The following is a 10894-nucleotide window of genomic DNA, read 5'->3' as shown; positions in this document are numbered from 1 at the left end:
ATCCTTCTATTTATGCTTCCCACAGTAGCTAGGATGACAGACATGCACCACCACGCCCAGCTTTTCCCACTGAGATGAGGTCTCACAAACTTTTTGCCTGTGCTGGCCTAGAATCTTGATCCTCCCAATCTCAGCCTCTTGTGTAACAGGGGTAACAGGTGTGCACCACTGTGCCCAGATATTGGCTGAGATGGGGTCCCACTAACCTTTTGCTATCCTCCCAGTCTCTACTTCCCAAGTAACTAGGATTACAGGTGTGAGCCACCTGCACCCGTCTTCTATATTATACTTTGGTGGGGGGCAGTATTGGGGATTGAACCCAGGACCCCATCCGTGCATGCTGGGCCAGTGCTCACCATTGAGTTACAGTCACAGTCATTTGCTATTTCTTTATTTTGAGACAGGGTTTAGCCAAGTTGCCTTGAACTTGTGATCCTTCTACTTCAGCCTCCGAAGTAGCTGAGCTTACAGGTATGTACCGCTGTGCCTGGATTATGTAACACTCAGTCTGATGGCACAACCACAAAATCACCTAGCAGATGAATTTCTCATAATGTACCACTGTCTTTAAGCAATGGGTGGCTTAATTATTTTAGGGAAATGGCTCATGCCATTGTGGGGCTAAGTCTGAAACTGGAGGATGGGAATGGTAGCAGGAGTTAATACTATGGTTCAAAGGCAGTCTAGAGACAGACTCCCTTTCTCCTCTGGGGACCTCAGCCTTCTCTTTTAAGTCCTTCAGCTGACGTGAAAAGGCCCACCACATTGTGGATGGCAATCTGTTTTACTCAGTCCACTGATTTAAAGTTAATCACTGGAGGAATGGCTCAAGTGGTAGAGCACTTGCCTAGCAAATGTGAGGCCCTGAGTTCAAACCCCAGTACCACCAAAAAATAAATAATAAAATAAAGGCTGTATTATAGCTAGGCATGGGTGGCTCATGCCTGTAATTCTAACTACTCAGGAGGCAGTGATCAGAAAGATTGCCATTTGAAGCCAGCCCCAGCAAACAGTTCGAGATACCCTGTCTCAAAAAAAATCCATCTCAAAAAAGGCTGGTGGAGTGGCTCAAAGTGTAGGCCCTGAGTTCAAAACCTAGTATCACACACACACACACACACACAAAACCAAGTTAATCTCATCCAACAAATATCTTCACAGCAACATCTAATATAATGGTTTTTGGGGAATGGATTGGTTCTGGGGCTCAAACACAAGGCCTCATACATGCTAGGCAAATGCTCTGTCACTAAGCTATATCCTCAGCCCTAGAACAATGTTTGGCCAAACAACTGGCACCATAGCCTAGCCAAACTGACACACAAAATTCACACACACATACCCCTGAACACAAAACTAACACAAAGCCAACACTTGCTAGCTTTGGACTGCATCTTGGTTAAGAGGTGTGCTTTGTAAAGATGGGCCAGACATGGGGTGCGCAGGAATGCGTGGCTCAGTGGCTCGGTGGCTCAGTCTACTTGGGGCTCTGCAGTGGAGCATGCAGGGGATCCACGTCTCTGGAGTCCCATGTTGGGCTAGTGGCAGCCATCTTTCAAATCAGGGGCTCCATTCCACCAGGCTTGAGCAAGAGGGCATGGACTTGTGCACTTCCCTCCTTCCGTGCAGTGGGATTTTTTTTTGTTGTTGTTTTTTGTTTTAGTGGGACTGGGGTTTGAACTCAGTGCTTCACATTTGCAAAGCAGGCACTCTACCACTTGAACCACACCTCTAGTCCATTTTTTTGTGGTTATTTTGGAGATGGTGTGTGTGTGGGGGGGGGGGAGGTTCTCATGAACTATTTGCCCAGGTTGGTATTGAACCTTGATCCTTCCAATCTCAGCCTCCCAAATAGCTAGGATTACAGGTGTGGCACCAGGCTGCTGTGTGGCTGGCGTTGGCACCTGGCCTCCATTCGGTGGGATGACAGCGTTGCTCTTGAGTGCCACCCTGAGGGCAGCGATGTTAATGCACTTGCTGAACGGAGCTTGGATTGTCACTGAGTCCTTTGACAATTTAAAGGTAGGATTAGGCCATCAGGTGCAGCCGTTCAAGAAAGACTGGCCAAATGCTGTTGGCTGAGAGTTTACGGGTGTGTGACAAAGTTAATCCTGCCCCCAGATAGCAGTTTATAGCAAAAGCACTTGCAAAAGGAAATTGGGTTTTGTTTGTTTGTTTGGGTTTTGTTAGGCCCAGTCTGGTCTCGAACTTGAATTCAGACCTGGGCCAGCACCCTGGTAGGAATACTCTCCCATTGCACAGTGGCAAAGTGTACATAAATCCAGATCTTTACTATCCAATAGTTACCAGCCATTGAAATTGCCCTAAAATATGTGAAATAAAATTTAAAATTAACTCACATAGGAAGTTCCAGGCCAGCCTGGGCTACATAGTAAGACTCCATCTCAAACAACAACAAACAAAAAGTATTGGCCAAGTGTGTTGATACACACCTGTAATCCCAGCACTCAAGAGGCCACGGTAGTGGGATCACAAATTCGGAGCCAGTCTGAGATATATAGTGAGTCCACATCTCAAAAAAAAAAGAAAAACAAAGTGACTGAGCATATGATTACAACATACCAAGGCTGGCGGAGTGGCTCACGTGGTAGAGCACTTGCCTAGCAAGCATGCGGCCTTGCGTTCAAACCCCAGCACTGTTGTGTTCTCCCCCCCCCCAACCACCAAAATGATTACAACGTATCCAGGTAAGCACCAAAAGACAGTTAACAGGTTTCCTCCTGGGAGTGGCTGAGGGGAGTAGGGAAGAGAATCTTGGGGACTGTTACTTTTCATTTTAAACTCTTTGAAACTATTTTTAAATTAAGGGTATTTCCTAAATGGATAAAAAATCATTTACAATAAAATTATGTGTATGTTGAACTCACAATCTTCTTGAACTCACGATCCACCTGTCTGTGCCTCCCAAGTGCGGGGATTACAGATGTATGTCACCATACTGAGCTTTAATTTTAAAAAGGAATGAATGCAAGAGTTTGTGGTGTGTGTGAGAGAGAGACAGACAGAGGTATTCAAAAGTTCTACTAAGTGGGGGAAAGTGAACTGAAAAGATTAAAAACTAGTGTTGCCACTACGCTGGGAAGCCTGAATGGGATAAGAACCCAGGTGGAACTCCTGGATCACCAAGCTTAAGGGACAAAGTGAAAACACTTTTAAATGAGACACAAGAAAAGGCTGGAGGGAGGGGGAGATGGAGAGCAGGGGAAAGTGTTTGGGATGGAGAAGGAGGGAGTTTCAGGGAGGGACCACACTGATGTGTCCAGGGCTGAAGTTTCCATTGGGCTCAGCAGCAAGGAGGTGCCTGGCCCTGCCGCTGACTCGCATGCATATTGCAGGGCATGCTCTGTGCGGGTGGACACTCTCATAGTGGACTGCCTGCCTGGCTGCAGAGCTATGAGGGGAACTGGGAACTCTTATTCTTGGAGCTTTAAGCTCACCTCTACTGCAGACGCAAACAGCACCAAGGGTAGAGGCAGGATGCCAACATAGGTCTCCATGCTCACTTTGAGGACATCCCCAGGGAAGAGGTGCTCAGTCTGCTACTGGAGAAAGGGCTGCTTCTCCAGGAGCCAGACACTGCCAGAATACATCCCTTCTTGGGCTGTTAAAGGTGTGTGTGTGTGGTATGGGGGAGGTGGAGTGAGAACCCAGAATACTTGATCTACTCCGAACTTGTCAAGTTCCTGAGAAACAGTCCTGGTTTTATCCTGCAGAAAAAGTAGTTTATGCCACACCAATGGGACAATCATTTGGGTGTTTCCACTCAAATCCTCTTAGAAGCCAGGCACGGTGTTCACGGCCATAGTCCCAGCTCTCAGGAGGTGGAAGCAGGAGGGTCAAGAGTTTGAGGCCAGGACTGGAGGCGTGGCTCAAGTGGTAAGAGCGCCTGGCTAGCAAGTGTGAGGCCTGAGTTCAAACCCCAGTACCCCCAAAAAAAGAAAAAGAAAAAGTTTGAAGCTAACCTAGGCTACACAGCCAGATCACATCTCAAAAAAAAAAAAAAATCAAATAAACAATAAAAAACCCAAGCCAAAAAAAAAAATCAAATCCCTCAAGAATTGCTGTTTGCCTACTGTGCTGTCTTTCCCTTTCCTCACCTCCTTTAAGGCTATCTAGACTATGCCTCAGGAGTCATTAGGGAGTTCCTACTGAGACCAAGTGCTGTGGTTACCAGCCTCAGCCCCACTGGGATGCACCCAGAAGAATTCTCTCAGGACTAGGAGCACCAGGAAGGGGATGGCTGCAACTAGGCTACCTAAAGCTGCTATAAAACATTCTGTTGCTGTGTCCCCAGGCTGGCATCTCTTTGGGAGCTAAAGTCACAGAGTAACTTTCTGGTTCAGGATGCCAGTCCCTATAAAAGCTGCTCTAGCACTAACTTCTTTCTTTTAACTCCATAAACAGGCATTCCAGCACTGCAGTGTACCAAAGAATTCACTAAAATATGAATTCCTGGCCCCCAGAGTTCAAGACACCTCTCCTCTAAATGATTCGTGTGTGTGTGTGTGTGTGTGTGTGTGTGTGTGTGTGTGTATGGTACTGGGGCTTGAACTCAGGGCCTTCACCTTGAGCCACTCCACCAGTCCTTTTTGATGAAGGGTTTTTCAAGATAGGGTCTCACAGAACTATTTGCCTGGGCTGGCTTCGAACCAGGATCCTACTGATCTCTGCCTCTTGAGTAGCTAGGATTACAGGCATAAGCGCCCAGCTCCCCTCTATATGATTCTGATGCAGAGTCCTGGGTCTTGTCTCTAGGAAATAATGCCTTCTAACTTATGCTAATAAAATCTGGTCCTAAAAGATGATCTTGAGCACAATTATGCCAATTATTCAGCTGTCAAAACTTTTAGAAATTCCTGCTGATGACCCTAGGGCACTGCTAGTTGGCTGTGTGAGAAGCAGCTTCATTAATCATCAACACTTAAATTTGGGGCTTATGTTTAAACCTATTTGGTTTCTCTGTAAAACCAGTGATTAAGACAGCCAGCAGAAAGAACTCAGAAGGAAATGGGGAGAGCTCTGAGCTGATAGGGCCGCTGTGTGACTGCTGCAGGGCATGTCACGTCACGTCTGCTGAACAGGGTCAGTCAGGCCTTCCACACATAATCATAGCTGCTCTGGAGGGTACCTGCCTGGTTCTCTAAGCACGTGGAGATAATGCAGTGACTTTTCTTAAAATATATAACCATATTTCAAGAAAGATCACTCCAAACATACCCTCTAGATTTAGAACATGTGCCTCATTGAATTTTAGTGATAGATACATATTTTATCTTATTTTTGAATTAAGAAGGTAAAGAGCAGGGCTGGGGCACTGTGGCACATCCTCAATTAATGAAACTTAGGCTACTTTCCCTAACAAGCTTGAGAGTCATTTTACAAGTGGAACATGATTACATTCTATGGGCTCCCCACACAGAAAGAAAGAGATGAACAAGTAAATACTCTGAAGCAGAGTTTAAATTGTTGACGGGCCAGGTGCCAGCAGCTCAAGTCTATAATCCTAGCTATTCAGGAGGCAAAGATCAGGGGGACGGCCAGCCCAGGCAAATAGGTTGAGAGACCCTAAAAACAGGACTCACGGAGTGGCTCAAGTGTTAGAACACCTGCCTTTCAAGCAGTAAGGCCCTGAATTCCAACTTCAGTGCCACCAAAATACAAAAATAAATAAAAACTGTTGAATTTAGGCCAGACACAGTGGCCCATGTCTAATCCCAGCTACTCAGGAGGCTGTAGGTAGGAATTCGGTTTGAGGCTGGTCCTGGGCAAAAGTGCAAGACCCCCTACCTGCCTCAAGTGGTACAGAGTCTGTCTAGCAAGTGTGAGGCCCTGAATTCAAACTCCAGTACCACAGAGTCTAAAAGGACAGTAAGTTCTTAACATAAAGCCACTCTACAGTTTTGCATAATCAGTAGAGCAGAATGTAGACTATTTGGTTATCATCTTTAAAATTTCTCATGATTGTACCATTCTCTTAGCACCCAAGCAACAGCCTTTGAGTGAATATTGAGCGTAAAATCATGCACACACAAGATTACAGATGATTATAGATGCAATGAGTCTTCCGATAACAAAACCTATCACGGTTGTAACAGGAAAGGCAGAATGATTAAGATAAGCAGGGGAGAAAAAGTAAGAAAGAGAATTCAGGAGGAAGTGGTTGGCGTGTGGTGTTGGAGGCATGTCACATTCAGCAACTCACCATCCTCCAGTCCATTCTCAGGTTTTTCCTAACTATATTTTTGAACTCCATTTTCATACAGAGCATTATTACAAGTCCCTTTTGTCATTTCCTGTAGATAAAAAGTTAATATTGGTTCACAACCTTCCTGAGAAAGAGATCAAGGGCCTGAAGAATCTGGTAGGATTACATGGTCACATGGGTAGGATCTGTGAGAGATGTAACCTCTCTGGGATTTCCCCTTGACACAGAATCCCTGGTTACTTTCTGGACATTTTGTTCATATCCTAGTCGATTTCAAAATCTAATTAGTCGAGGCTGGGGGTGTAGTGCAATAGTAGAGGATAGGCTTGGCTTGTATGATGCCCTGGGTTCAACGGTTCAATTCCCAGTGTGCACGCGCACACATCTAATGATAACGATAACAATAAAAACAATAGAAATAAGGGCTGGTGGAGTGGCTCAAGTGGTAGAACACCTGCCTAGCAAATGTGAGACTGCGTTCAAACCCCCATACTGCTAAAAAAAGAAGGAAAAAAAGAAATGGATATAATGGCTCCAATTATTTTTTCGAAACAATTAAATCTCCCTGGAGCATAGAACCAAAAGGCCCACTTGTGTAGAAAATGAGCATATCCGTATGTCTACTGGACCATTTGAAAAATGTTACTGTTGCCCTAATGTATTTGAGTTTTCTGTCTTCATAACTCATGATTGGTAGCCGATTATCACAATTTTTAAAAAAACAGATACGCACTGAATGTGGGTATGGGAAGGTTGGAAACACTTCAACAGCCACTTAAAAGCCAAATGGATCATTTAAACAATCTTTATGTAGCTGGAATTATGGTGGGGACAATGTGTGGTTTTTGGGTGATTTTCCCATATTGCTTCTGCCTGTTTTAGTGCTCTGTCAGCAATTTTTCTTATAGACATTCAAACTAAAATGATAGAACCCGCAGCTTGTTAACTTTGTAAGATACTGACCTTGGTTCAAATAGGTCTGCTGCTCACTATGGGACCTTGGATAACTCACTGACGCTATGAACTTCAGGTTCACAAGCTATTTTAAGAGAGTAGCAGTATCCACATGGTAGTTTTTGAGACAGCTTCATGTGATAATGCACACGAAGTGCTCAGCAGTGCTGGAATAAACTCAATAGTGTGGTGCTCAATGCTAGCTTGTATAAAGAAACTCCAACAGTTAGTAAGAGCTGGGAACTAGGGCCCATAGGCTAAATCCAGCCTGCCACCTGTTTTTGTGAGTAGAGTTTTATTAAAACACAGCCACGTTTAATTCATTTACGTAATATCTCTAGCTGCTTTTGACAGTAGCTGGAGTAGTTGTGACAGAATGTATTGCTTGAAAAGTCTAATATATTTACCTTTTGATCCTTTATAGAAAAAGGCTGTCAGCCTGGTGCCAGTGGCTCATGCCTATAATCCTAGTTACTCAGGAGGCAGAGATCATGAGGATCACTGTTCGAAGCCAGTCTGAGCAAATAGTCTCAGAGGTCCTATTTCAAAAAAAACTCACCACAAAAAAGGGTTGGCAGAGTTGCTCAAGGTGTAGGCCCTGAGTTCAAGCCCCAGTACCACAAAAACAAAAACAAAAAAGAAAAAGGTGGTCAACTCCCAACTATAAGAAGAAATCTGATTGAACAAAACAAATGGCATTTGAAATGTGAACATGTCTGTTTTCTAATCAGCAATAAAAACAAAAATTAAAAATTAAAAAGATAATGCCTACCTTTAGCAAGTTCTTCCTTTCAAACAATTCAGAGAGAAACTGGTGGCATAGACTCAAACTGTGATCTAGGGAGTGGAGATGAACCATACAGGAACACAGAAAATCCCAGGTCAGGTAACTGCAAGAACTTTCCCCTAGGAATTGTAAAGGAAAAAATCTCTCTTTCACCCAGTGTGCAACCCCACCCCACCCCACCAGAGAACAATAGCAAAGGAATGGGAATAGCATTTAGCATTTAAAGAGATATGGGTTTTTTTTTTTCCACTTTTTGCAGTGCTGGGGATTTGAACCCAAGGCCTTGTGCCACGGTATGTTAGGCACATACTCACACTAAACTACATTCCCAGTCCCCAAATCTATTCTAAATAATTAGGATTTTCCCAAAATATAGCCTATGTTATTTGGAAGATCTTCAACTTCACATATAAATTTAAATGTTTTTCTCAAACTCCTGCAGGACTAACTGGTAACATACAGTCTTCTGGTAAAAGGCATTCATTATGTATCATTGAACAGTGATACGTATTGCTAAGTGGGTGAAGTATATGAAGTATATGAATGAAGGATGCCTTTATTTATTAGTTGTCTAAATCCAGTAAGATTTAGACAACTCCTTTGAAACAAGAGTTTTGTGTCAAAGAAGCATTTTTATTAGCTCAAACTGTTTGCTATTAAGCCAGTTGTTAAAGATATTTGCAAAAATATGAAATATAGCATTCATCACTATTTTCATTTTTGTTTTGAGAATTATTTTCATGAACGGTTATGTTTAAATGTTGTGGTAGGCTTACTAGTCTTTTCTTTTGCAGATTGGGGTTTGAACTCAGGGCCTACACCTTCAGCCATTCCACCAGCCCTGCTTTTTTTGTGATGGGTATTTTCAAGATAGGGTCTCTTAAACTATTTGCCCAGGCTGGCTTTGAACCTCGAGCCTCCTGATCTCTGCCTCCTGAGTAGCTAGGATTACAGGTGGGGGCTGCCAGTGCCAGGTTCTTACTAGTAATTTTTACATAAATTGTTAAAAATGCTCACCTTTAATTTTAAGTAGGGTAAACATAGAAAGATATAACCCACACAAACAGCTCCTTGGTGTCTTCCACAAAGTCACACGCAAAGAGGCTTTGAGACCACAAAGAAGTACTCTCTAGAGAAGTGACAAAATCTCAGAAGGCAGCTGTTTTAGGGGAACCATGGTTGGGGAAGCAGTATTTGAAGAACGAGCTGTGTGATCAGAGGACAGGGCTGCAACGCATCCAGCAAGATTTTCTATTGCTAACTAAAGACAAAGTCTTTAAAGCATAGAAGTCACTGCAGACAGCAAATGACAGAGGAGCATCTGTCGCTGATGGCTTTGGGGATAAAGACTGGCTTTAAGATCACTGCCTGTTAGACTTGAATTTCATCTTTTGGGATTAAATTGAATAACACAATCAGGAAGAAGAAAAGCTAGGATCTAACACAGTTTGTCTTAGACATCATATTCTCAAAGCTTAGCACACAGAAGGAGCTCAGTAAGTAGTGGTTAAGTAAAAGAATCCATAAATGAAGCTATGAAGCCGAATGAGGATGGTAGAAAAATGGCCATCTCAAGAAAGGTTTAGGACAGAGGGATTTTCTTATGAAGACAGATGCAGAGTCATACCCTCAAGGAACCTCCCTCCCTAGTTTGTCTCCCCTTGATCCTTCCTTTTAAGAAAGGTCTGATGAAAGGATTTTTGAAAATTTTATTTATTTACTTATTTTGAGCCAGGGTTTCACTATGTAGCTTAGCCTGGCCTGGAACTTGATATCCTCCTGCCTCAGCCTCCCAAATGCTGGAATTATACAGGTGTACACTGCCACACCTGGCAAAAGGATGTTGTGTTAAACAGCAATCATTTCATCTCGAGCTCAACATCCTAAAGTCAACATGGCCTAACCACACAACCTGCATAGGAATATGCATCGCTTGCACTCTTCCTCACCTTCATTTGGTCTTGATTCTTTGTCCTCCATTTAACCCCTTAGCGAGTCCTGTGGGTCTACTTCCAAAACACACTGAATTCATCCACTTCTCTCCATCCCCACTCCATGACCCCAGAGAAACCACTTTTGTCTCTCCCTTGGACTCATCTTAATAAAGCCTCGTTTCTCTCCCTGCTTCCTCTCTGCCACTTCCCCTTCTTCAACCTATTCTCCTTTTTAGGAGTACATGCCTAAAAGTTCTAACAGTATCACTCCAGCCCTCTTCTTAAAATCCTACAAAGTACCCTCTGCACCTAGAATAAGAGCCAAACATTTTCTGTGACTTACAGAGCCCCCTGCCTCTCAACTCTCCACTCCTGCTCCCCCTCCCACTCCTCATTCCATCTGCTCTAGATGCATCTTCTAAAATGCCAAACTCCTTCCCAACATTGGTGTGGCCTATCTACCATTCTCTTGGTGTGCTCTATCAAAGATTATATGGCTGCTTTCTTCTCCATTTACTTCTCAGCCCAGTGTTCCTTCCATCTTCACAAAGGTTTTTCTAGGTCACCATAGCTAAAACATGCCTTCCTGTAAATATTTACCATATCAACTTGACTTTCCCTGCTTAATAGCACTTATGACCTGAAATTATCTTGCTTTTTGTTTACTTGCTCCATGAAAGCAGAACTGTTCTTTGTTTACCTTGCTCATCACTATATCCTCTATAATCAGAAAAGTGAGAACAGAACCTGCTCCATAGTGGACTTACTTTTTTGTGGTACTGGGGCTTGAACTCAGGACCTATACCTTCAGCCACTCCACCAGCCCTATATTTGTGATGGTTTTTTCAAGACAGGCTCTGAACCAAGATCCTCTTGATCTCTGCCTTCTGAGTAGGTAGGATTACAGGTGTAAGCCACCAGCAGCCGGCTCAAAGAGGACTTTGATGTGACGCTACATCTAACCTAAGCTTTCGGAAGCAAACATTAATAATA

Source organism: Castor canadensis, chromosome 7 (genome assembly GCF_047511655.1).
Source record: "Castor canadensis chromosome 7, mCasCan1.hap1v2, whole genome shotgun sequence".
Classification (NCBI taxonomy): Eukaryota; Metazoa; Chordata; class Mammalia; order Rodentia; family Castoridae; genus Castor; species Castor canadensis.
Note: the sequence above shows the minus strand (reverse complement) of the source record.